Source organism: Desmodus rotundus, chromosome 4 (genome assembly GCF_022682495.2).
Source record: "Desmodus rotundus isolate HL8 chromosome 4, HLdesRot8A.1, whole genome shotgun sequence".
NCBI classification, from domain to species: domain Eukaryota; kingdom Metazoa; phylum Chordata; class Mammalia; order Chiroptera; family Phyllostomidae; genus Desmodus; species Desmodus rotundus.
The window spans coordinates 36,072,093-36,099,953 of NC_071390.1; positions in this window are offsets into that span (position 1 = coordinate 36,072,093).

The window sequence follows — 27,861 nt, forward strand, 5'->3', positions numbered from 1 at the left end:
ACAGGCTACTGTTTCTCTGTTGAGTCCTCTGCTCACAGAGCCACAAAGCCAGCAGGTGGGGCCATGTCTGAGTCTCCATTAACCTCACTAACACTGTAGCCTCACCCTGGTGATTCCCTGAGGCCCTACCCCACCCAACTTGTGGGCCCACTCAAGCCTTTTCCAGTGGTTTTCACATACAAATGGCCTCTCTTGCCTCATGCCTCAGACTTCCCTAAAATCTCTCAAACAAGCAGCATCTAGCCTTTGCATACTCTGTACCTCTTGCAAAGTGGCCCCAGGTCCGGCATTAATGGCAGCTGGTCTTGGTTTACAGCTTGCCCTCCCTTGGGCACATCTGAGCCCAGTACAAGTAATAGCCATATGCTGGTCACTCTGTAGCTGGTGCCAAGTGGCCCCACTCAGGGTACAGGAAGTGGCTGACCTTTTATCTTCAGTGTCGGTACACACAGTGAATAGCTTCAGACTGTGCCAGATTACAACCCGACCACCTCCACAAGTGAGACATTCAAGGGATAGGATCAGTGGGCACCAAAACCCCACTGAAGCAAGTCCTGTTCCATAGGATTGGCTCCTGCCCAACAGCTCGATCTTGGTAGTTGCAGCTGGTCCTCGAAGCTGATCCACTAGGGGTCAGTCCTTCCCACTGACTACCCATGTTGTGGTTAATCATGGCTTAACTACCACAGGGCAGTGCACACAATCCACACAGGGGGCACACTTGGAGCACCCAGCTTAGGTGACTGGGATACTATACCACTGAACCCTGCAGAATGCCTACTACGTAAGGCCACTCTACCAAGTCTGGGAGATGTAGCAGCTCTACCTAATACATAGAAACAAACACAGAGAAGCAGCCAAATGGGGAGACAAAGAAACAGGTCCAAAATGAAAGAATGGGAGACATCTCCAGAAAAAGAACTAAATGAATGGAGGCAAGCAAAATACCAGATACAGAGTTCAAAACAATAGTTATAAAGGTACTCAAGGAACTTAGTGAGAACTTCAATAGTATAAAAAAGGGTATGGAAATCATAAAAAAGAACCAGTCGGAAATTAAGGATACACTAACTGATATGAAGAATAAATTACAGGGAATCAACAGTAGAGTAGATGAAGCAGAGAATATGACAGTGTAAGGAGCCTCTGAGACAATGTCAAGTGCACCAACATTCAATCACAGCGGTGCTGAAAGGGGGAGAGAACAAGGAATTGAAAACATATTTCAGAAAATAATGACAGGAAACTTCCCTAACCTGGTGAAGGAAATAAACATAAAAGTCCAGGAAGAAGAGAGAGTCCCAAACAAGAGGAACCCAAAGAGGCACACTCCAAGGCACAGCATAATTAAAATGCTAAATGTTCAATATAGAGAGAGAATCTGAAAAGCAAGAGAGAAGCAGTTAGTTAACTCCAAAGGAGCTCGCATAACACCATCAGCTGATTTCTCAACAGAAGCTTTGCATGCCAGAAGGAATTGGCAAAAAAATATTCAAAGTGATGAAAAGCTATCATTTAGAATCAGAGGACAGATGAAGAGTTTCCCTGACAAGAAAAAGCTAAAGAAGTTCATTACCACCAAGCCAGTATTACAAGAAATGATGTGTCTTCTTTAAGGAGAAAAAGGATAAAAAATATGAATAATACATGGCCATAAAAAAGAATGAAATCTTACTCTTTGCAACAGGTATTGTGCTAAGGGAAATAAGTCAGTCAGAGAAAGACAAATACCACATGATTTCACTTATATGTGGAACATAAAGAACATAAATGAACAAATAAAACAGAAAGTGACTCATAGATACAGAGAACAGACTGATGGTTGCCAGAGGGGAGGGTGGTTGAGGGACCGGGTGAAAAAGGTGAAGGGACTGAGAAGTACAGATTAGTACTTACAAAATAGTCATGGGGATGCAAACTACAGCACAGGAAACACAGTCAACAATATTGTACTAACTGTGTATGGTGCCAGTTGGGTACTGGAAATGTCAGGGATACACTTTGTAAAGTATATGGTTGTCTAACCACTATGCTGTATACCTGAAACTAATACAAAATAATATTAAATGTAAACAGTAATACAAATTAAAATAAAGGAATTAAACTAAAAAAAGGATTATTAGGGATGTGACATGAAGACAATCACACAAATATATTGGTGATTATAGTAAGAATGATATAAAATTACAAGTAGGAGAGGGGCTAAGTACATAGTGGTTGTCATTTCTTAGGCTGGGTCCCCTGGACAATAGAGGAAAACCCTTTCACGTTAATGCTTGACTGGGAGTGCATTCGCAGGCAAGGAGGAGTGAAAATAAAAGGGTGAGTCAGAGAAGGCAGGATGGCAACGCTGACCGCAGTTTTGTGACAAGATGACTGCACAGTCTTAAAGGAAGCTTCCAAGAGGCCATATGGATCTCCTGCCTGTCTGAACTAGCCTTTGGAGACAGGGGACAGAGAAAGAGAAAAGACTTTATCTTCTTGCTGTTAGTTAGATTTATGTTCCCCTGAGCACACACTCCATAAGCTTCTGTTACACATGCATGGGTGTCAAGAGAGTTCTTTGGTGTCTCATACCTCAAGGGTGGCAAGCAACCCCAAGCAGATGGTATGCAAGGTGTTCATAAGCAAGAGACTGCCATGACATACTCGAGAGAGACAGAAGGATCAGGACCAGATGACCCAGCAGGACCTGCCGTCAGTAGCAGGAGAGATGGTGGCGGCAGACACCTGGCTCCTTGACCACTGGAAGAATGCAAACAGATGTTAGGGCTGCTCAAGCCAGAAAGCAAGGAAGGGTGCAGATGTAGGGTGGTATGTTTCCCATCTTCTCTCAGCAGGCACTTCTCTCAGTAGGCACTTCTCTAGAAGGCACTAAAATGAAATGAAAACAAGAAAGTTTGCCTTTCAACCCCCAGGTAGCCAAGAGTCAAGAAACTTAAGTTCAAAAGCAATGACCCAACAATTAAAAGCACTGAGCAATGGCAGAACATTCATTGTTCAGAACAATGGGATAAAAAAAAAAGATCAAAGCTATTGAAGCCAAAGATACAGCTTTCAATGCACCAGAAGATGCATAAAAGACGTCATCATTTGGAAGAAGGGATTTGCACACTTATTATTTTAAACAGTTTAGAGGGAGGGATTATAATAATAGAATCTTCATAATTCTCCTATTAGTATTGTATTCTTTATACAATGTAATATAAGAGGAAAAAGACAACAAGTACAGTAGATAGGAAACATATCATGAATGGCCCTTCTTGGAGAAAACTAAGATATTTAGGAAGACAGGTGGGGGGCTATCGAGAAGGGAGTATTGGTCAGACTGGTAAGTCAGAGTTGGAAGGGGAAATGCACCAGGGTTAGTAAGAAGAAACTCACGGGTGGAGTGGGTAGATTCAGAGTACTGCGTACAGATTTTAAAAAGAACCTGTGGAGAAACAAAACGAGGAGAGGGATCTGCAGGACGTTTGAACTGTGTAACCACAGAGGAAAGTATGCTAAGAGCACTATGGAGGCTAAGGGAATAGAGGTGCTTCTGCAGTACGGGCAGAGCATGCCTGACAGCGACATCGCAGATACTGTCATGACAATAGGGCCCACATGCAAATGAAGTAAACGGTCAACAGAGGTGGGAATTCTAGTGATGGATTTGAGAGCTGTTTATCCACAGATATAAAGAATGAGGTTAGGGGAAGAATATGAGTTCTATAGAGCTCAAGGGAGCGTGCGTCAGGGCAGGTATTAAAATATCATGTAGTTGCATACCCACATTGCATTCCTGTGGGGAAGGCCCTGGGTACTTACCTCGTAGACACAAGAGGTAGGAAGAGGAAGTGAAAAGAGAGCCCAATGAGCAGGGAGACCAGAAATGACAGGAGGCAGGCTGAAGCCTGGATTCTGTCTGTGAAGCTCAGCACCAGCCTACTCCGAAAAACAGATTGGGTGAATGCTATAGGCTTTGCCGGTTAGACTTGCAACTTTTCCTTTTGTTTGGAGGAGCCATACAGAGAGATGGGTAGTGGAAAAGAACATTCATTAACACTTCTTCCCTAGATGTGGTCCTACCTAGAAATATGAGGTGACACAGAAAATTGACCCCATCTCAACGCTCCCTAGTTCCTCAGATCAAGGTCCAAGTCCCTCATCACAGTTTTCAAGACCACCCATTTTCCATTTCCAGCCTCATCATCCAAGACTCATGACACACTGTCTGTCCAGCCTAATTAAACTGTTAGACCTTAAGCACATTCTCCGTGTTTGTGAGTTTGCTTGTCTTGTCTCCTCAGCCTGGAATGCTCTCCCTGACTCTCTTGTTGTAGAAATCTTACCCATCTCTGCAGGCCCAGTTCAAATGGCAGCTCAACCATGCAGCTTACTTTTTCTTAAATCCTTATCTGAGGATATGTTTATTGATGAAAGAGAGAGAGAGAGAGAGAGAGAGAGAGAGAGATGTGAGAGAGAAACATTGACAGGTTGCCTCTTACACACTCCCCAACCGGGGATTGAACCCACAACTCAGGTATGTGTCCAGACCAGGAATTGTACCCACAACCCTTTGGTGTACAGAAAATGCTCCAGCCAACTGCAAAACCTGGCCAAGGCCCATGCAGCTTTCTTGATTACCCAGGTAGAAGTATCTTGTTCCTCCTTTGAATTTCTGTAGCTCTGTGTACCTTTCACATAGTCAAACGCTGCCTAGTCATACAGACAGAAAATATACACTAGAGTTCACTCTTCTTTCTATTACCTCATTGGTAACTAGGATGGAATCTAAAATAATAATTGTGGAATAGTAGGAGTCCAGCAAATATTTGCCAACATAAATTGAGTTAAAGGGTACTTGATGGGCAAATAGGAGAGGATAGAAAATAAAGGCAGACAAGTATAAATAACCAACATTTCTTTCTCCTCTGCTGCTGCTTAATGAATGTCACTTCATACCCAGTCATAGTGGAGGAGGTCCTGGAGGTGACTAAACTAAGGCAGGAAGTGGAAGGATGGAAGACATCTGAGATCCAATTATGTTATTTCCAAATGCAGAATCTGTTTTCTTAAATTGGGCAGAAAGCGTGCTCCGCTGCAGCTCAGTGTCATTTCACAGCATGACCCATCTGTTACAATTGCTCTGTGCACATTTGTTCTGATATTTGATTTGACGCGTGTGTCAAAGACCAGATAATGAAACCGATAAGAATTAGTGGGATAGCCTCAAACTAAAAGGGAGAATGGCACTTAGAATAAAAATGAAACATAAGTGGGAGCATTTGGGGAACTAGCTGGCAGTTGAAGATCATTCTGTAGTATATTAGGTGTCAGATATGCTAAATAACACACTTAGCAATGAGGACTTTCATTGTCCCGAGAAGAGGTTTTGACACTAGAAACCAGGAAGTCTAAGTTGTTTTCATAACCCTAATCTCTAGCAAGTAGCTTCAACTGGCCTCAATTTTTTCCATCTATGAAATGTTTCTCAGATACTGCAAAGCACCCATTTCCCAGAGAGTATGGGAGCATGCAAAAGACACGCCTCTTCCAATTCACATCCTTAGAACCACTGGCCCTTTAATTCAATTAGAACAACAGTTTATCTGGGACAATATATTTGTGTCTGTCCATTCCAAAATTACTTCATAAGTAGCTACTGTGTGACAGGCTCAGCAATATGTTATGTGAATGGAAAAATGAACAAGATAGATACCTTTTGAGGTCAAATAACATTTGATGTGGTTCTAGCCAAGTCTGCTTTAGATATGTGACCTTGAGCACCTGATTTCCACCTCTAAGCCTGTTTTCCTCATCTGTAAAAGTGAAAGAACAGAACCCAACTGAAAAAATTGCTGTGAGGATCATATAATATAAAGGTGTGCAAAGCCCTCGGCACAAGGTCTGGCACATAGGAGCCACTAACAAATGTGAGCAATGATGACAGTGATGATGATAATGATTGATTACATCACAGTGACAGAGCAGTTGCAAGTTGGAGGGAGGCATATAGACCAATTTAAATCAATCTTGACATGACAGCTTTAACAAAGTGCAGATAAACTGTGGTGCTTTCAGACAGTGGGGTATTATTCAGTGCTAAAAAAGAAAACGAGCTGGAGTATGACATCACCAAGATGGCAATGCTGGTCATTCCTGACATCTCTCCTTTGTAAGAAGAACTGACAACTATTCATGTACAAGACAGTACAGGGAGAATCACAGAATGTGGGGGTGAGGCTGAAGCACCCCCTGTACCACAGAGACCAAGACAGACTTCATTAGGAGGTAAGAGAAGGGGCTACACACTGACTTCATTGCCCTCCCCCATGCTGGCATTACACCTTGCAGAAAGGTCTTTCCTGAGGCTATGGTTCCTCCAGTGAGAAAAAACCCCAGAGGGACCTCCAACCCCCACAGGGCTGTGGGTAGCTCTGTGGGAGCCCCTACTTGGGCTTGTCCCATGGAGATTGCAGGGGAGTCTTGAAACAATGAGCACTCAGATTTTGGTGAGTGGTGTTTGTACCTGCAGAGCCCAAGTAGTAATCGCAGCCAGCAACTCTGCTCATCTACAGAACCAAATTGGTGGTGCACTATGACCAGGGAGCTGAGTGCAGTGTAGGTCTGCTTAATTCAGATTGTCATACAAAGAGCTTTGCTGGCCCTAGAGACTGGATTACCCATGTCCAGGTAGGAGAGCTGCCAGAGACCCTGCTTTGGAGATTGACTCTTGGTCCTATTTGACCAGAAGGGTTAGTGAGAAAACCTGGAAGTTGCATAATCCAGCAATGCTCAAGCTGAGAGGCGTGGACAGAAAAGATGGGCCCAGGAGCAAAGCCATTACAAGGTGTGGAGGGTTCCCCTGCTACACAGGGGTGGAGAATTAATCTGTAGCCTTGCCTGAGGCAGAGCGTAGCTCTTGGCCTCTCCTGACTGTAAAGCCTGTTCAGAAAAATTGAAAGTAACTTGCGGTGGTCCCTCCTCACCCCACCCAGCAAGGGTGCGAAGTCATAACCCCACAAGCTAAGGAGCCTGGCTCCCAAACCCATCTAACCAGAAGGCCTACCAAGAATACCTGGAAGCTGTGTAACCCAGCAGCAATTCTTGAGCCCAGAGGTGAACAGGCAGAGCTGTTGTTTTGCAGAGTGAAGCCAGTGGTCCTGCTTAGCCAGGGAGCATAGGGTAAGAGTTGACTTAAGACCACACACAAAAAACCTTATTGGCTTTAGCTCCTTCTCCTGCGGTGTCCAGGTAGAGAAACTAATTCATAGCTTCACTTAGTGCTGAACATAGCCTTCAGACTACCCAGCCAGGAATCCAATCCAGAGCACGTGGGAAACTGCATAGCCATGCTTCCATTGACACTTGAACAGAGAGCACAGCCTGTGACTTTTCCCATCTACAAAGCAAAACCAGTAGCCTCACCTGACCAGGGAATTCAGTGCATACCCTTTTTCATTCCATTCCTCAAACAATGATATATACAAGCCCTAGGTCTTGTCCTGCTGCTCTGACAGGACAGGCAAGCTAATTAATAGCTCCACGTATTGTCAAGTACAGTACCTAGTCACAATCATTTAGTAAGCTTGACCAGAGAACCCAGGCAACTATAGAGCCCTTCCTATAGTCTCATGTGGGCAGGGAACAAAGCCAGCAGTGTGTCCAACTATGCTCAGTCACTAGCACACCCCCCGACCCCTGACCTCAGAGTTCAAAGTGTTAGGTGCCTTACCCCCAAATAAACCTTAACAGTCCAAGAACATTACTAGCAGGCATGTTCAGAAACCCAACTAGGCTGACTGGTGAATAACTGTTTCTGCCAAAGCAAGCCTGTAAAGTGTATAAAAGGATCCCACTTACTCAACAGCATAGATACAGTGTAATACATCAAGGGTTACACCAAAAAATAAGGTAAACGTGACACCACCAAAGGAAACTAAGGAATCTCCAATAACTGACTCTAGAGAAATAGAGATCCATGGCTCGTCAGAAAAGAATTCAGAATAATTCTCTTAAAGAAGTTAACTACGAAAACACACAGACTGACAACTAAATGAAATTAGGAAAACAATGCATGAACAAATATAAGAAATTCAGCAAAGAAATAAAAGCGATCAAAACAAGCAAATCCTAGATTTAAAACTATAGTAACTGAACTGGTAAATTTAATAAAGAGCTTCAAAAGTGGACTAGACTATGCAAAAGAGAGAATCAGTGACCTGGAATATAGAACATTAATAATGATTCAATCAGAGGAGCAATTGAGAAAAAATAGAGTTAAAAACAGTGTAGAAAGTCTATGGGACTTAATGGACAGAATGAAAACAGTCAATATTTGCATTATAGGAAATCTAGGAGAAAAGAAAGTGACTACAAGTATATTTAAAGATAATAATTACTGCAAATTTCCCAAACCTGGAGAAAGGGTGCACACCCAGATGCATGAGGTCTGAACAACACCAAATAGGTTGAACCTGAATAGGGCCACAATGAAACATATTATAATTAAATTGTCAGAAGCCAAGGGAAAAACTTTTAAAACTGAAGGAAGAGAGAAGTAACCAACCAATACAAGGGAACCAGCATAATGCTGTTAGTGGATCTGTCAACAGAAAATTTTAAGCCAGGATAAAATGGAATCACATATTCAAAATATTGAAAGAAAAAAAAACTGTCAACCAAAATTTCTATACCCAGTGAAGCTGTACTTCAGAAATAAAAGAATGATGAGATTTTGCCAAACAAACAAAAAAAAGCTGAGGGAGTTTGGCCTAAGGAGAAATGCTAAAGGAAATTTTTTGAGTGGAAGTAACAACACACTAATTAACGTCATAAAAACATATGAGGGTACCTTGTGTAAAACTGGTCATGTTAAAATATAGTCAAACTATACTCTGTACTATGTTAATGGTGATTAAATAGTCACTTACAACTCTACTTTGCAAATTAAGAACTTGCAAAAAAGTTCTTAATTTTGACTTGGAAAAAATTCCATAACTAGAATATTATTAGTTATACAATATAAAAATATGAAAATTATAGTATCATAACCTAAATTATGATGGGGAGATGTAATAAAATGTAAAGCTTTGGCATGCTATGAATGTTGTTATTAGTTTAAATTAGGGTGTGATAAGTTTAAGATAATTTATGTAAGCCCCATGGTAATCACAAAGGAAAAACTTGTAGTGAAATAATTACAAATGAACATGACACAGGAGTCAAAGCACACTGACAGGGCAACACATCGAACACGCAAAAGAGAGCAGGATAAGAAACAAGGAACAACGGACCTACTAAACAGCCAGAAAACAATGAACAATGTAGCAATAGTTAAGTCCTTACCTGTCAATAATTACTTTAAATGTAAATGGGTTGAACTCTCCATTCAAAACACAGAATGGCTGAATGGATAAAAACAACAACAACATGTTGCCTACAAGAGACTTACTTTAGCCTTAAAGACACACATAGACCGAAAGTAAAGGGATGGAAAAAGATATTTTAAGCAAATGATAATCTATAAAAACCAGGGGTAGCTATACTTATTTCAGACACAATAGATTTCCAACTAAAAATGTTTGAAAAATGAAGAAAAGAGGTCATTATATAATGATAATGAGGTCAATTCATCAAGAGGATATAACAATTGTAAATATGCACTCAAATCAGTGCACTTACATATATAAAGTAAAAACTAAGAACTAAAAGGAGAAATAAACAGCAATACAATAATTCTAGGGGACTTTAATATACCACTCTCAGTAATGAATGATTTAGACAGAATTAATATGGAAACAGTAATTGTGAATAACACCACACATCAAATAGATTAAACATATATAACATTCTGTTCAGCAAGAGCAAAATGCACATTCTTCTCAAGTGCACATAGAACAGTTTCTAGGATAAGCCACATGTTAGGCCACAAAACAGGTCTTAGCAAATTCAAGAAGATTGAAATCATACCAAGAATCTTCTCTGACCATACTTGTATAAAACTAGAAATCATTAAGAAGATGAAAACCAGAAAATTCACTAAACATGGAATTTAACACTCTCCTGAACAACCACGGATCAAATAATAAAAGGGAAATAAAAACATCTTGATAGTAATACAAATGGAAACAGAACATACTGAAACTTCTGGGATGTAGCAAAAGCAGTTCTAAAAGTTCATAGCAATAAATACCTACATTAAGAAGCAAGAAATATCCCAAATAAACAAACTAATTCTATGTCTAAGGAACAAGAAAAACAAAATTACACTGAACCCAAAGTTAGCAGAAGAAAGAAAAATAAAGAGTAGAGCAGAAATAAATGAAATAAAAATCAGAAAAACAATAGAAAAGATTAACTGAACTAAGAGTTAATTCTTTTAAAATATAAACAACACTAACAAAACGTTAGCTAGGCTAACCAAGGGAAAAAAAAAAGAGGACCTAAATCAACAAAATTATAAATGAATAAGGAGACATTACAATAGATACCACATAAATACAAAGGATTACAAGATACTATGAACAATTATGTGCCAACAAACTGGACAAGGAAGAATGTAAATGGTATTTGGAAAACTAGATATTCACATGTAAAAGAATGAAATTAGACCTCTATTTTATAACACTGACAAAAATTGACTGGAAATGGATTAAAGACTTAACTGAAAGACCAGAAACATGGTCTGGGTGATGATTAACTGTTGATATGACACCTAAAGTACAAGCAACAAAATAAAAATAAACAAGTGGAATTATATTAAATTAAAAAGTTTCTGTACAGCAAAAGAAACTATCAACAAAGTGAAAGATCATACTATGAAATGGGAAAAATATTTGCAAACTATATACCTGATAAGGTGTTAACATCCAAAATATATGAAGAACTCATACAACTCAATGGCAAAAAAACAAACAATCCAATTTAAAAAACAGCAAAGGACATGAATAGACATTTTTCCAAAGAAGATAAATGAATGGCCAACAAGCACATGAAAAGATGCTCAACATCACTAATTATCAGGGAAATGCAAATCAAAACCACATTGAGATATCGTGTCATACTTGTTAGAATGGCTATCATCCAAAAGACAAGAAATAACAAGTATTGGCAAGAATGTGGAAAGGGAACCCTGTGCACTGTTGGTGGGGTTGTAACTGGTACAGCCACTAGGGAAAACAGCATGAAGGATCCCCCCCAAATAAGAAATACAACTATCATATGATCCAACAATTTGACTTCTGGGGATATATACAAAGGAAATAAGCCCAATAACTTGAAAAGGTATTCTCACCTCATGTTCATAGCAGCATTATTTATAATAGCCGAGCCATGGAAACAACTTAAGTGTTCATCGATGGATGAATGGATAAAGCAGTTGTAACACACACACACACAATGGAATAATATTCACTCACGAGAAATAAAGAAAGCCTGCCATTTGAGACTGCATGGATGAAGCTTGAGGGCGTTCTGCTAAGTAAAATAAGTCAGACTGAGACATATACGGTGTGATCTCAGTTACCATGGAAACTCAATAAACAATCTAAAAATCCTCCAAACTCGGAGAGAAAGATCAGATTTGTAGTTGTCATTCTTGGAGCTGGGGGTGTTGTGGGGATGAAGGGAGCTTGGAGGAAAGTGGTAAAAAGTACAAATTTCCAATTGAAGATAAATATTAGGGATATAACGCACAACATAAAACTATAGTTACCACTGATGTGTCATATTACAAAGTTGTTGAGAGTAAATCTTAAGTGTTCTCACTAATAAATGGAAAGAGCTAACAAGCCATGGAAAGACATGAGGAACTTTAAATGCACATTACTAAGTGAAATAAGCCAATCTAAAAACACTACATACTGTATGATTCATTCCAAATATGTGACTTACTGAAAAAATCAAAAATAAATAGAATAGATCAGTGTTTGCCAGTGATGGGGAGGAGGAGGGAGGGATAAACAGGTGGAGCACAGAGGATTTTGAGGGCAGTGAAAACACTTTGTCTAATAGAATAATGATGGATATTTGTAACTATACACTTGTCCGAAACCACAGAATGTACATCACCAAGAATGAACGCTAGAATGAACGCTACATTCACCAAGAATGAAGGTAAAATACGACTTTGGGTGGTTATAACGTGTCAGTGGTGGTTCATCCTTGGTAACAAATGTATCGTTCTGGTGAGAGATATTGATAATGGGGAGGCTATTCATGTTGGGGGGTGGGCAGGGAGTACATGGGAAATCTCTCTACCTTCCTCTCAGTTTTCTTGTGAACCTAAAACTACTCTAACAGTCTATTTAAAAAAATTCCAACACCATGAAGAGAATCCTTTTCTTGGGTTTGGTGGCTTAGAAATTCTAAACAGTCCTACTCTTGTGTGGTCCTTGCCACTGCTCTGTTAGTAGGTGTGAGTTCCAAGATTCATGCTTCAGTGTTGAGCCTCCAGCTTCTGCTGTTGGGACTTGGGCTGGGCAGACGTGACCAGGGTTCACGACAGCTTCCCATCCTGGGGAAGACTGGGGAAGGTGAAGAAGTGAGCAGGGACATCCCTCGAGGGACACTTTCCAGCTTCCAGCTTCCCCAAGGCGCCATTCTCTGTATATGAGAAAAATATACTGCTAGGATGAGAAACTAAGGTTCAGAGAGAGTAAGTGAAACTCATTAGTGCCAGTATCGGTACTCAAACCTAGGTTTGGTAACTCTAACTGAGATGCTCTATTATGGCACCTTTCACCGAGCTTGTTGCATGGTGAATGATGGAAAAAGAGCAAGGAGAATTTGGTGGCCTTAAGTCTGTAGCTCTCTTGATTATTTCTCATCATCAACAAGTTCAAATAACTTCTGAGATTAACTTTGTATAGCATTCAAAATGGTATGGTCCTACTCTGCATTCTAGTGGATCTGCCCAGTGTCCTACTGTGCACTCCCAAAGCACTTGTGTGTTTCTTTTTATGGAGCAGCAACGTGCTAAGTAAGGCAAGGTGGGACCATCCTCCGGGTGCAAGGAATGCCCAGTGATGTGTATAAAGCTGACCACAATAATCCCAAAGATTGACTTAGTTCTGGCAAATGAAATGCAATAACATACCTGTTGAGGACTTGTGGAACAAAATTTCCTCTCTGACAAAAAGAGAAAAAGCCTCATAATCAAATTTCCTCGTATATTCCCAGTAAGGGAGAGGCAGAGAGGCTCTCCTTTACTTGCCGCCCTTGGATATTTTCATGATGAGAAGATGCTGTGGCAGCCATTTTTTAACCATGAGACAAACACCAAGAGAATTGGCGAGAAGTCACTGTGCTGTTTAATTGCTCAACTCTGGAACTCTACCTTAAGATTTCTTTATTCCATGAGATAAGACCATTAATTGTTTTAAAACCTCCACTATTGCAGCCACTAACATTCTAGATGATCTTGAAAGCTTCCTGGAAGAGATGAGAATAGGCCTTGAAAGAGAGTAAGATATTTAGGTAGGCAGAAAGGAGATGGGGAGTCCTCCTAATGAGGATAAGCAAAGGCAAAGAAATGAAAATTAGCCTGGCACATGTAGCTAGTGGGGAGGGGACTCTAGGCTGCTATAGAATGTCAACTGGAATAATTATACATTTCTCCAAATTCATGGTATTTACTCTTAGTGTGTGTATATGGATTTGCAAATATTTCCTCGCAGATTTTTGTCAATAGAAGGAGAAAAGTGGTTGGCTCAGGTGTCCAGAATATAGTCTTTCCCAGCTCTTGTTCTCCTGGCCAGGCCCCACAGATGTGCACTGGAGTCTATGGAGAGTGGCTACAGTGAGGCAGAAGCTGGAGAAAACTTTCTCACTGGGTATTCTGTGAGATGGGCCAACTGCACCGCTTTGGTTTCCAGGTAACTTGACTCCACAGAGTGGTAGTGATGTTGGAAACATGAGCACAGCGTTAGCTAGCTCTGTGGCAACAGGGGGCAGTGTACGGGGCTGCCTCAGCCAGCCCTGGAGGGCATGAGCACCTGTGCAGGGTGAGTCACTCTTCCAGAGGCACTGCTCTCTGAGTTGGCACAACATGGGTAGGAGCCAAGGGAGACAGCCTACCTGAACCCCACAGGGATTCCCTTGAGACAGCCCTCAAGACAGAGAAAGGACAGCACGAGATTCTGAGGAGAGTGAAGTCCTTCACTGCCCAACTGGGGGCCACTTCTATGAAACGGCAGTCATTACAGTTAATATGGCTCCACTGGGGTCCCTGACAAATGAGGCAGAGCAGGGTTTCTCGTAATCAACACTGTTGATTCTTTGAGCTGGATGGTTCTTTCTTGTGAGGGCTGTCCTGTGCAGTGTGGGATATTCAGTAGCATCTCTGACCTCCACCCACTAGATGCCAGTAACACACCTTCTCCCAAGCTGTGACAACTAAAAATGTCTCCAGACATTTTGGGAACCACTGGTCTAGAGAAACACGGATGATAGTGTGTGTATGTGTGAGAGAGAGAGAGACACAGAAGGAATGTAATAACATATCTATCAGTAATTTATGTTTGTATTTGTTGACCATTTAGATTTCTAGCTTTTCATTTTAAAAAAGCTTCAGAGAACATTTCCCTAGTTTATTTGTCAATATCTTTAATTATTTTCTTGGATAAAAATCTTTACAGAGCTTAAGACCTAGCTTTGCACTTGGCGGGGCTCAATAAACACTTGCTGGTTAGTTGATTGACTGTGGTTGTGAATCTCCGTCCCTCTTTTTCCCCAACAAAGGTGGCACTTCACAACAATTTCTACCTGGGCTGGGTCTGCAGAGGGCATTTGTAATTATATATAAAAATACATTTGATATAGAATTACTTCCTGTAGACCCATGCCTCTCACAGTGGGGTGCCTGAACCTATGGTCCCCCACCAGGGAAGGGTTAGATATGCAAATTCTCTGATCCCAGTAGACCTACTCTGTGTTTTCAAGTCCCTCCAGGGGACCCTCTCAAACCTAAAGTTTGAGAATGACTGCAATAGACAGTAAAAATGAATAAACACTGCTCTCACAGCATGGAAATTGCAATTCCCTCAACATTCCCCCTTTAATGGCATCTCCCTGGTGGGAGATGGCCAGCCTGTCCTTTGTTCATAAGAAGTCAGGAGCCTTCAGAATCTAATTGTGTGTAATGCTATCTAACTCCATCTGGGTCCCTGGTTGGTCTTTGAAAGGCTCTTCCCATGCCATTTACCTTACACGTAGGCCCAACTCAGCCTGCCTGATGGCCCGTGGCCTGGGAGCCAACAGCTGGTGTGTTTAAATGAAGAATGATGCTAACATGTTCAACCTCATTTGCTAGATTGCTCATTAGATAGATAATGCCCTATCTTGGCCGGATATGAAGTCCATTGTAAGTGAGGGGGCCATCTGTTCAGGGCTGGATCCTTCTGATATAATCAGAGATTGTGGGGCTCCAGCAGGCACCTGTGCCAGAGAAAAGAGCAGCAAGCTCCCTGGGGCTAAACCACATAGGTGGCTGTGAGCAAAGGTGCTGGAGAAGATGGGAGTTACACCCATCTTTGAATGCTGAGTAAGCTTTTACTCCATATGGGACAACCCCAGGGCAACCAGATGCCTTCCCAAAGTGTAGAAGACACAGTCAGGAGGCCAATTTGGGAGAGAACAGCTGTAGCTGGCAGGGACTTTGGTGCTTGAATTCACACCTGGTTTCCCTTCTCCTCTGTGGGTCAGAAATCAGCTTCCGTACTAACAGTTCTTGACATCTGTAATCCCTGGGGCTTGCAGGAGTGTGTGTGCGCACGTGATTAGACTGCAGCATCCCTTAAAGACAGGAACCGTGCCTCTCGCCACATGCTCAGCCTTGCTTAACATGGGGATTTTAAAATGGGACTGCAGTTTAAACGCTCGTGCACAAAGGCACTTCATCTCCAAGTTTCCCAGGGAACATTGCTGGTCCTGCCCACAGGACACATTCTTCTCAGAAGCTAATTATATAAGGGATTAAAAAATATAATGCAATAACAATTAGTCAAAACTCTTCATTGTGGCCAGTGCCAGGTACTGCTTCCTAATGGAGAATTTTTTTAAATGGTGAAATGCATCATTATTCATGGTTGACATCTCCATCTCTGTTCAAAAGCAGTTTGGTGAACAATTCAGAAATTGAGCAGCCTAAGGAAACAGGGTTACATTTAAACAAGCCAGGAACCTCTACGTCTCTTCTGGCTGGGAAGGCAGCAACTAGTGAAAATAATTCCATTAGATTTAAGCAGACCAGCAGCTAGTGAAAATAATTCCATTACATTTAAGCAGAACAGGTCAGCGAATAAAGCAGCCATTCAATGGAAATGGGTGCTGAGCTTACAGCAGTAAGAGCTGAAGTGGGAGTCAAAATAGAATGCTCACAGTTGGAACATGTTTGCATGACTGGATGCCTGTGTAGCCTGAATGGCATAGCTTGGCATGAATGGAATGTGCTGGAATCAAGAGGAAGTCCAGCTTTCACACAGTATCACATTTTCTATTTGCTTCTCTTGCTCTTAAATTGGTTTGGCTAAAAAGTTTGTTTAGTTTTTTCCTCACGATGGCTCTAGTAGCCCTTAGTTGTCTTTAAGTTCATTCGAAACTATTTTGTTGGATTGTTTTGTGACAGCTGTCATATCAGCGTGCACTTAAAACAAAACACTTACCAAAATTGGTGAATTTTTGTGCAGCCTTCTTCCATATTGAAGATGGAAGAAGATATGCAACAGTTTGGGTGTATTATGTCTTATCATTTCAAGAAAGGTAAAAATGCAACTGAAATGCAAAAAAGATTTGTGCAGTGCAGGAGAAGGTGCTGTGAATCAGTCAAAAGTAGTTGGCCAAGTTTCTTGGTACTATTGACATTTTGGCCAAATGAGTCTTTGCTGTGTGGCTGTCTTATGCATTGGAAGATGTTTAGCAGCACCCCGGAACTCTACCCACTAGAAGCCAATAGTGGGAGATAGCTGGCATACTCAAAATATCCAAATCAATAAAGTTATTGGCAAAAATGAAAAATGTGTCTTTTACTTTACAGAAAAAAACATAATGGACTTTTTGGGCAACCCAGTACCTTGGGAGTACCGAGCTTTCAGGCTTGATCTCTCACGCCTGAGGGGCCAAGCCATGAGACCCTTCGTGACCTACAAGTAAGATTCGTGCCTCTACCCTGGTTCCAACGAAAGCCCAGAGCTGTCCTGGGGCAGCCCTGAAGCATGAAGGAGCCCAGCCAGTCAGCACTCAGTAGAGAATCCAAATCATGGATTCTAGACAATTGTAAGCCACACTCCTGAGACTTCGATAGAGCGTGTTGTATCATTTGCATCTTTTTATTACCTGAAACAGTTCACACTTATGGTTATCTAATATGAATGCAAAACTAAAGAAACAACACGGTTGCTTCCTGGGTGTGAGATCAGGCCTCCGTAATCACTGTTCGACTGAGCACTTATTAGTCACCTACAGTGTGCCATACCTGTGCCAGGCCCTGTGAGAGGAGGTCAAGTAAGACCTCTTTGCAGCCTTTTCCCATGACACTATGTCCCTTTGCCTTCTGTCCCTTCTGATATTGTCACTGTGGCCTGTGCTTCACTCCTGCTCTATGCATCAGGAACTCTGGAAGTATCCGGTGAAGGGACACACTTTCTCATAGTGCAATAAAAAAATGTAAAATCTTTATTCTTTAGAAAACAATGACACCGTTTTGGGTAGGTTGCTCCACCTTACATTCAGGCATGACCTGTAATTTCAGCCTTTGATTCGTTCCCCACTAACCCTCCGTGAAACCACGGCTGCAGCTGCAGTCAATTACCCTGGGTCTCTGTGCTCTGGAAGACACACCATTTGTACGTTGCCCCATATCTTGGCCCTGCTCAGAAAGCCTTGCATCATGGGAACAGGGCACACAAATTTCATGAGGGAAGCATTTTCTGCTTGGAGAGGTCAGGCCTGTGTAAATGTTAGGAGAAGTGGCTGGGCAGCCAGGGAACAATACAAGGATTTGGGATGCCAGAAGAACATAGGAAGAGAGGAGAAGGGGGCTCATAAGGGAAATAAGGCAGCTTCAAATACAAACCTATACTTCCTTGGGGCTCTGATTATGTCTAGCTAAGTTATTCTGGACAACAAGAAAGGAGACAAGAAAGCCTTAGCAACATCAACACTTGTAGTGGAATTGCAAGGACTCCCATCCAAATTACCAGCTACTTTCTGGAAATATTTATTGTTCCTAGAAAACTAAAAGCCCTCGGCAATCTTGTGGGGCTGGTCCTGATTGGGTCTGCAGTTTCCATGCTGTCGAGCTACAGGTCAGGATGGATGCTGTAGACATGCCTAGCAGCGGGGCGTGGGGCACCACTGCTCTTTGGGGTTCGATTTTACACAAAGTTCTTTAACACCAGGTTCTTGCCCAGACTTCACTGGCTGTTCGTAATTATAACCAACCATTATTTGAGTCTCAGAACCTCAAATGACCTTACCCAAAATTCATAGCTGGGATGTAATTTTGAGTCCAGCGTTAGAATTTCATACAAGGGCCAATTAGAAAAAAAATGTTGCGTCACCTCTCACAGTTTATACTTCAGGGAAGTCCAAAACAAAACCACAGGCCGTTTGTGATTATTTAATAGTGTTCTGGTACATGGTCTACTCAAATGCAAAACAAAATATAATTTATCCCATTACGTTGAGAAATAAAATAAAACATTTTGCAATTATTAGCAGAATGTGTTGGGAGAAAAGGTTTAAAGGAATTTTTTTTCTTTTAGTTAGCGTCATCCTTTCCAGTGTATGTAACTCCAAAACGATGTAACTGATACCTATTCTAATTCTCTGAGGCAAAACAGGGAGGGAACAGTGGATGAAAAAATAGTTTCCCCTTTGGAGAATAATCCAATCAAAAGAATGTTACACAATAATATTGATATCACTGAAATCACTTGCGATAACAAATTTAAAGTGCTGTAAATTTAAGCTAGTAAGATTACGCAAGAAGAAAAGAGAAATGAGAGAAAGAGTCGGTCACATTATTTCTGTAAGGATTTTTTCAAAGGATGTTTCAAAAACAGAATCATGGATATCAATCTAAGGGATAGTTACAGCTGACATTTCAGCACCTCCAGAAGCGGTTCTGCTGTTTTTTACTTCTGTCAGAGTCTATCCTTGAGACAAAATAAAGATTTCATTCCCTCTTCTAATTACCTATTTATTTATCTGAAGAGAAGCCTGGAGGCTAGCTGGCCATTAGGAAGGGAGTGACCTCCAAAAGAAGATGAGTCAGGAAATAAAATGGGGAGCACCTTGAATCAAGACAGAAATATATCCACTAAGGAAATTTAAGCAGCTTCTCCTCAGACATAGAAAACTTCAGGCCCCATCAGTTATCGTTAGTGAACTGGTCTCCCAAACGCAGCCTGATGGATCTGGGAAAGTTGAATTCTCACTGCATGTTCTCTCTTTCCTTCTCATGTGTCAAGAGCTCGCTCATAGGCCTAAACTATTGGGTTGGATGGAAAGTCCATTACGCTTCTTTCCGTACTATGGCTCTAGGGCTTAGTTGTCTTTACCTTCATTCAAAACGATTTTATTAGATTGTATTGTGACAGCTGTCATATCAGCATGCATTTAAAAAACATTAAATTGGTAGATTTTTGTGCAGACATTTTAATATTGAGATGGAAGAAGATACACAACAATTTTGGCGTATTATGCTTTATTATTTCAAGAAAGGTAAAAACACAACTGAAACATGCAAAAAAAGCTTTGTGCAGTGTATAGAGAAGGTGCTGTGACTGATAGAACATCACAGAAGTGGTTTGTGAAGTTTCTGGGTACTATTGACATTTTGGCCAAATAACTCTTTGCTGTGGGGCTGTCTTTGCATGGGAAGATGTTGAGCAGCACCCCTGGCCTCCACCCACTAGAAAAGCCAATAGCAGGAGATAGCCGACATACTCAGAATATTCAAATCAGTAAAATTATTGGTGAAAATGAAAAATGTGTCCTTTTTTATGGAAAAAAATGTAATGGGCTTTTTGGCCAATGCAGTACCTTTCTTCTTGGCTGGTGGCCTCTGGGAGTTACGACACCTTGAGGAGGATTCAGCTGCAGTTCCTGTCAGCCCCCTGCTTGTCAGAGTCACTGTGACTGACGTGGCTGGCATGTCCTTTTCTCTCTCCTCACACCACAAGAAAGCCTCCTGAAATTCTGAGAGGACGATTTCCCAAATGGAGAATTATTATTCCAAAAAACCCCCAAAACAGGCTATCAAAGCACTTGACTACAGTTGAATCATCACTTTAAGAAGAAACCATAAATATAAGCAGGAAAATATAAAAGAATATTTTTGTGATCTTAGGAACGGTGAGGAAAGATTTCTTATGTAAGACACAAGCACAAACTATGCAAGATGATTGGTAAATCTGCCTACATTGGAACATAATGAAAAATCTGTGTATATAAAGATAGCAGAAGAAAAGTAAAATCAACCATAAACCTTAGGAAAATATTTGCAAAACATACTCAATAGACGATTAGTGTCTACAATGTGTAAAGAACTCCTAACAATCAGTAAGAAACAATATACTTCGCTTTCTCCCCTTGACTTTTGAGCAATTGTCATACATTCACTTCGTCATATGTTCTAACCACACACTGCCTTGTTGTTTCCTTCAAAAGTCAACTATCTTTTGTTGAAAAGAGAAAAAAGTATTATTTATTTACGTACATATTGCCATTTTTAGTGCTCTTCATTTCTTTGCTCAGAGACCTGGTATTATCTTGGATCATTTTCTTTGTGCCCAAAGGACTTCTTTTGACACTTCTTGTAGTGTGGGTCTATTTTTTAAAAAACAGCTTTTGTATGACCCAACAGATCTTTGTTTCACCTTTGTTCCCAAAATATATAGTTACTAGATATAGAATTCTAGGTTGTCAGGTTTTTCAAAGGACTTTAACAGAGTTGCTCCGATGTATTGTTTGCATTGTTTCCAAGGGGAATCTGCCGTCATCTTTATCTTTGTTCCTCTGGAGATAAGACATGTTTTTACTTGGATGCTTTTAGGATATTTTGTGTCTTATTATGGTTTCCTTCCTGTTTCTTGTACTTGGGGTTTGTTGATCATCTTGGATCTGAGAGTTTATAATTTTCATCAAATTTGGAGAATTCCAGTTATTAGGTCTGTAAGTATTGTTTTTCTTTCCTTTCTTCTCTCATCCAGGGACCCCAAATACACATACAGTAGGTTGCTTGAAATTGTTACACAGCTTTTTTTTTTCAATGAGCCTTTTCTTTCTGCTTTCTTTTAGGTAGTTCCTATTGTTAGGTCTTTAATCAACTAATCTCGTTGCCCACAACGTCCAGTCTGCCATTAATGCCAGCAAGTGCATATTTCATCTTCTGCATTATAGTTTTCATCTCTAGAATTTTAATCAGGAAAATCTTTATGCATTCCATGCTTATAATTTTCCTCGAGCTTTGTGAACACATGGAACAGTTATAAAAGCTTCTAAAAAGTGCCTGTATACTAATTGAAACATTTATGTGTGGGTCAGTTTCAATTTTTAATTTTTCTTTTTCTCGAAGAAAATTTTTCATGTTGTTTCTCTTTATTGCCTGGACATTATTTAATCAGATTAGATTTAATTTTAATAGATTTAATTTTAGGTGTTGCTTTAAAATTTTTAGGCTTGACCATAACAACATTATTCCAGGGACAATTACTACCCACTGCTGGGGTCAGAGTCTTCTGATTACGTTACCCAGTTTCCTCTGAATTATAAGGTTTTCTAGTCTGGCTGGTGGGAATAGGAGTCAGGAAACAATGCTACATAAAACAATGTGAAACCATCAGGGCTTTCTGAGCAAAGATTGCTGGTGCCTGGATGAAAGGATGTTTGAATGCCAAACAAGCCTTGGGAGTTAAAGATAAAGTCTCCTGAAATACTTTCTGTATTTGATTAGGGAACTTCCCCCTTTATCTCCCAAACAACATTTGTTTATATTAAAAAGCTACAGTCTCTTTCCCTCCCCCTGGAGGAGAGGGAGGAAGGGGTGGTTAGGTCGTCAGCACTCTTGTGCAAGCCCCATGCAAACACAGGTGATTTCTGTCCCCACTGCGTTGCCCTTCGAGGTATCAAAGCAGGAGGGACTGACAAAATATATCCTCTGAGTAATTAAAAATTTTGTGTCTGATCCAGGAACCACATGTTTTCTGTCAGAAAATTATTAATAAGTATAGTTATAAGAACTTAATCGCAGGCACTATTCCCAGTCCCGTGTGAAATCTAGTATTTTTTTTTCTAATCTTTCTGTATGGTTCATTCCCCAGCCTTAAATATTTTAATCACAAGCATATGCTGATCAGTACTCTGCTGCATCCCTCTGCAAATCCCCAGAGTTCTCTCTCTGTTAGTATTTCTGTCATTTCTCCCCTCTGTCATTCTGTCCTGTGAATTTTAGTTTCTTTGGATCTTCTTGGGCTCTCAGCTGGTTTCGCAGCTTAGAGGGCGCACCCAGCTTTTCCTGAGAGGTACCCGTTACTGTGCCACGGCAGAAAAACTCTCTGAAGGCAGTAAATCAGAACACTGGACAGATTGCCTCATTTTTCCCCTTGTCTCTCAGGGATCACAGTTCTTTGTTGGATGATATCCAAAGTCATATGCTGTTTTACATATTTTGTCTAGCGTTTTAGTTGTTACAGAGAAAGGGTAAAGCTAGTATTCCATTTTGGATGAAAGCAGAAGGGATAGTGCATCATTTTTAATAGAGAAAATTATAAAAGAACCAACTGCCTATGTCAGGAGAATAAGTAAATGAGTTTTTGGATAATCTTACTGTGATTTACAATACAGCATGAATTTTAATAAAAATTTCACATACATAATGTTGAGCTTCCAAGACATATATACAACTGCCTCCCTAATCTCTCCACTTAGTGAAAGTGCAAATGTAAGTTGTAGAATAATATATAAGTTATTATACAAGATAAATCTGATTTAGAAAGATGCAAATCAATGCTATATATTAATTTTGAATATGCACACATGGTGAATGAGTATAAAAACTTATTTTAGAATAAGCTTCCAATTGAAACATGGTGATCAGTTACCTGTTGGGAACAGCATGTATGACAGTGTTATTTGCCAGGATAATTGGTCAGTACATAAATATCTCACTGGGGCCAAAGCAGCAGCTCTCTTCAAACTGCAGCTTTGTGGTGCTTTTTTGGAAAATGATTCCAGGAAGTGCAGATTGTAATCTGTTTCTTTAACAATGCGTGCTATTGTAATCCGTCTAATAGCCTATCAAAACCCCTTTCTGCTTAAACTAGCTGGAGTAGATTTAGATCACTGCAATTAAAACCTGACTCATATAAAATATCTAAAAAAAGAAAAAGGAAAGAAATGGACCATGAAGGATGTGTAAACTTAAATAGGTAGAGATGGGGGTAAAATATTTTAGGTAGAGACAACAGTAGGAACAAAGGAACTGGAACCTTTCCATTCACATTTAAATATTCTCAATTCATTCACATCTGAGGAGAAAGGCCCATTTCCCCTCAATACACATACACCTGCTTTTTCCAACTAACCTCCATTCCATTAAAATTATTGGACAATTTCAATCTTTAATTTTCTTGACCTCTAAGAGTGTTTATTATTTCCACTTACAACATTCTTTTCTTTGAGCTTATAACGCTACACTCTGCTGGTTTTGCTCTTTTCCTCTGGCCTTTCCTTCTCAGCTTTCAATGCAGAATGCCGGCGGCTCATGTACTGGGCCACGTAATATTAGAATTCCTAGAATTCTGGTGGTTGCTCCTTTTCTCACCTTACTCTATACTCCTCCCTGAGGAACTGATTTATGCCCACGGTCTCAAATGTATTTATGTTTAAGTGAATTTCAAGTTTCTACTTCCTGCCATGAGAACTTACGACACACACACAACTACTTACTTAGTAATTGTCTGCCCTTAGCAAAGGCTCCTCAAACTCAGCATGTCAAAAATTGAAAACACAACACACACACACACACACACACATCTTGTCAGTATCGGTGTGTGTGTGTATGATAGACCTTAACATTTGTTTTATTGGATACATATATTATATAATGAATATATACATTAAAACCTCATTCAGAACTAATCATCACCCTAAACAGTAAAATTATGGGTGCAATGATAAGAAAAGTTACTGAAATTCTGATATCTACAAGTGAATCTGGTGGGAATTATAATTGTTAAGTGAGTGAAAGTAATTACAAGACAAATGCATACATCTTTCAGGGAACACCTTTAGGATGCCCGCTTCCTCCACTTTTGTTAGACATGGTATTAAATGACCTAGCTAGAGCAACTAGGCAAGAATAAGAAATAAAAGGCATCTAAATTGGAAAGAAAGAAGTGAATCTCTCACTATTTCCAGATGACATATTATAGAGAGAGAACACTAAAGACGCCACCAGAAAAATGGGTAGAATAAACAAATTCATAAAGCTGTAGGATACAAAATCACTATAGAAGAAAGTATTGCATTTCTATATACTAATAACAAGCTATCAGAAAGAGAAATAAAAAAACCAATCCATAGTCAACTAATCTATGAACAGGGAGGTAAGAACATAGAATGGGGTAAAGACAGTGTCCTCAATAAATGGTATTGTGAAAACTGGACAGATATTTAAAAGAATAAAGCTGGATCACCTTCTAATAACACATACAAGAATAAACTAAAAATGGACTAAAGACTTAAGTGTATGACTGCAATCATAAAACTCTTAAAAAAACATAGGCAGTACTTGACATCACTTAGTAATATTTTTTTGGATATGTCTCCTTGGGCAGGAAACAAAAGAAAAATAAATGGGACTACATCAGACTAAAGAGTTTTTTTGCACAGTGAAGTAAACTATTAACAAAATGAAAAGATAACCTACTATATGAGAGATGTTCACCAATGATACATCTGATAAAAGGTGAATATCCAAAATATACTTAAAAACTCATACAATTTAACACCACCCCCTCCAAACTATCTGATTAGAAATGGGCAGTGGACTTGAGTTCATTTGTCCCAAGAGCACATACAAATGGCCAATAGACACATGAGAAGATGCTCAACATCACTAATCATCAAGGAAATGCAAATTAAAGCCACATTGAGCTATCACTTCACCTCTGTCAGAATGGCTATAAATAAATCAATAATCAACAAGTGTTGGTGAGGGTGTGGAGAAAAAAATCCTCCTGCACTATTAGTGGGATTGTAAATTGGTGCAGCAACTATGGAAAACGGTTTGAAGATTCCTCAAAAAATTAGAAATAGAACTATCATATGACCCAGCAATTCCACTTCTGAGTATTTATCCAAAGAAACTGAAACGAATTTGAAATATATATGCACCTCTATGTTCATTGCAACATTATTTATAATAGCCAAAATATAGAAGCAGAGTAAGTGTCCATCCCTAGACAAATAGATAAAGAAAAAGTGGTACATATGTGCAGTGGAGTATCAGCCATAAAGAGGATGAAATCTTGCCATTTGCAACAACATGGACAAACCAGAGGGCATTTTGTCTGCCTGTTAAGTCAGGCAGAGAAAAACAAACAACACATGATGTCACTTATATGTAGAATCTAAAGACAAAACAAAACAAAATAAATGAACAAGCAAAATAGGAATACACTCATACATACAGAAGAAAAATTGATGATTTCTGAATAGGAGGGTGGTTGAGGGGAAGGGTAAAAAAAGAAGAGTGGATTAAGAAACTACAAAGTGGCAGTTATAACAACAGTTACAGGAATATAAAGTACAGCATAGGGAATATAGTCAATTATGCTGTAATAACTCTGTATGGTATCAGATAGGTATTAGACTTATCAGGTGATCACTTAGTTATATAAATATCTAATCACTATGTTGTCTATCTGAAACTCATATAATGTTGTATATCAACTGTCATTGAAAAATAAATAATTAAAAAATAAAGCAATCCAACTTGTAATTATATCAAAATGGATGAAATACCTAGGAATAAATTTAAACAAGGAGCTGAAAGATCTGTACACTGAAAACTATAAGACATGAATAAAAGAAATTGAAGAAGGCACAAATAAATGGAAAGATATTCAATGCTCATGGATTGAAAGAATTAATATTGTTAAAGCGTCCATACAACCCAAAGAAATGTACAGATTCAATAAAATCCCTTTCAAAATCCCAAGGACTTTTTTGACAGAAGTAGAAAATATCCTAAAATTTGTATGGAACCACAAAATTCTTGAGGGCTAATGTATTCCTGGGGCAACTTGTGTTCTGATTTCCAACTATATTGCAAAGCTATAGTTATCAAAACAATATGGTGTTGGCATAAAAACATACACATGGTTTCATGGAACAGAATAGAGAGCTCAGAAATAAACCCACACATTTTTGGTCATTTTATGACAAAGGAGCTGGGAATACACAATTTGAAAAGAACAGTCTCTGGAATAAATGGTGTTGGAAAAATTGGACAACCACAGGCAAAGGAATGAAACTGGACCACTATCTTGCATCGTGGACAAAAATTAACTCAAAATGGATTAAAAACTTGAACATTAGACCTGAAACCATAAAACTTCTAGAAGAAAACATAGGCAGTAAGCTCCTGGATATAGATTGTGATGATAATTTTTTGAATCTGGCAGTAAAAATACCAAAAGCAAAAATAAACAAATGGGACTCTCCCAAATTAAAAAGCTTCTACATTGCAAAGGAAATCATTAGCAAAATGAAAAAGCTAATGATGGAGTGAGAGAAAATATTTGCAAATAATATATCTGATAAGGGGTTCATATTTGAAATATATAAAGAACTCATACAACTTAGTAACAAAACCCCCAAATAACCCAATTAAAAAATTGGCAGGAGATCTGAATAGAATTTTTTTTAAAGACAACATACAGGTAGCACACAGATACATGGAATGGTGTTCACCATCACTAATTATCAGGGAAATGCTAATCAAAACCACAAGATATGACAGCATACCTGTTAGAATGGCTATTATAAAAAAGACAGAAAGTAACAAATGTTGGCAATGATGCAGAAAAAAGGGAACCCTTGTACACTTTTAGTGAGAATGTAAATTGGTACAGTCACTGTGGACAAGAATAAAAACAATTCCATAAAAAATTAAAAATAGAACCACCATATGATGTAGTATTTTCAACTTCTGAGTACTTAGCCATAGAAAATCAAACAGAGTATTGAAAAAATACACATACTCTCGTGGTCATTGCAGCCTTATTTACAATAGCCAAGACATCGAAGCAACCTAAGTGGCCAGATGGATGAATGGATAAAGAAACCGTATATATACACACAATGGAGTATTAAATAAACTCATGCAGTTGGTGACAACATGGATGAACCATAAGGATATTATGCTAGGTAAAATAAGCCATACAGAGAAAGACAAATACTATACGATCTCACTTATATGTAGACTCTCAAAAAGAACCAAACGAATCCCCAAACTGAGCTCATAGAGAACAAATTGGTGGTTGGAAGAGGCAGGAGTTGGGGGGGTGGGAGAAATGGGTGGAGGTATTCAAAATGTACAAACTCCCAGTTACAAAATGAGTAAGTCCTGGAGATGTAATGTACACTGTGGCTGCTGTGGTGAATAATAATGCCCTGTATGTTGGAAAGCTGCTAAGCCCAACCACCCTTGACCATGCTCCATCTCAGAGGCCTGTCAGCTTCAAACGCTTTGCCATTGTCTGCTACCTCATGCCCAAGCAACTTTTAGTATTATTATAAAAGTCCAAATTTTCATCTAGAAAATGAGAAAGTTTTTCTTTAAGTGCAATAAATTCTTTTCTGAGG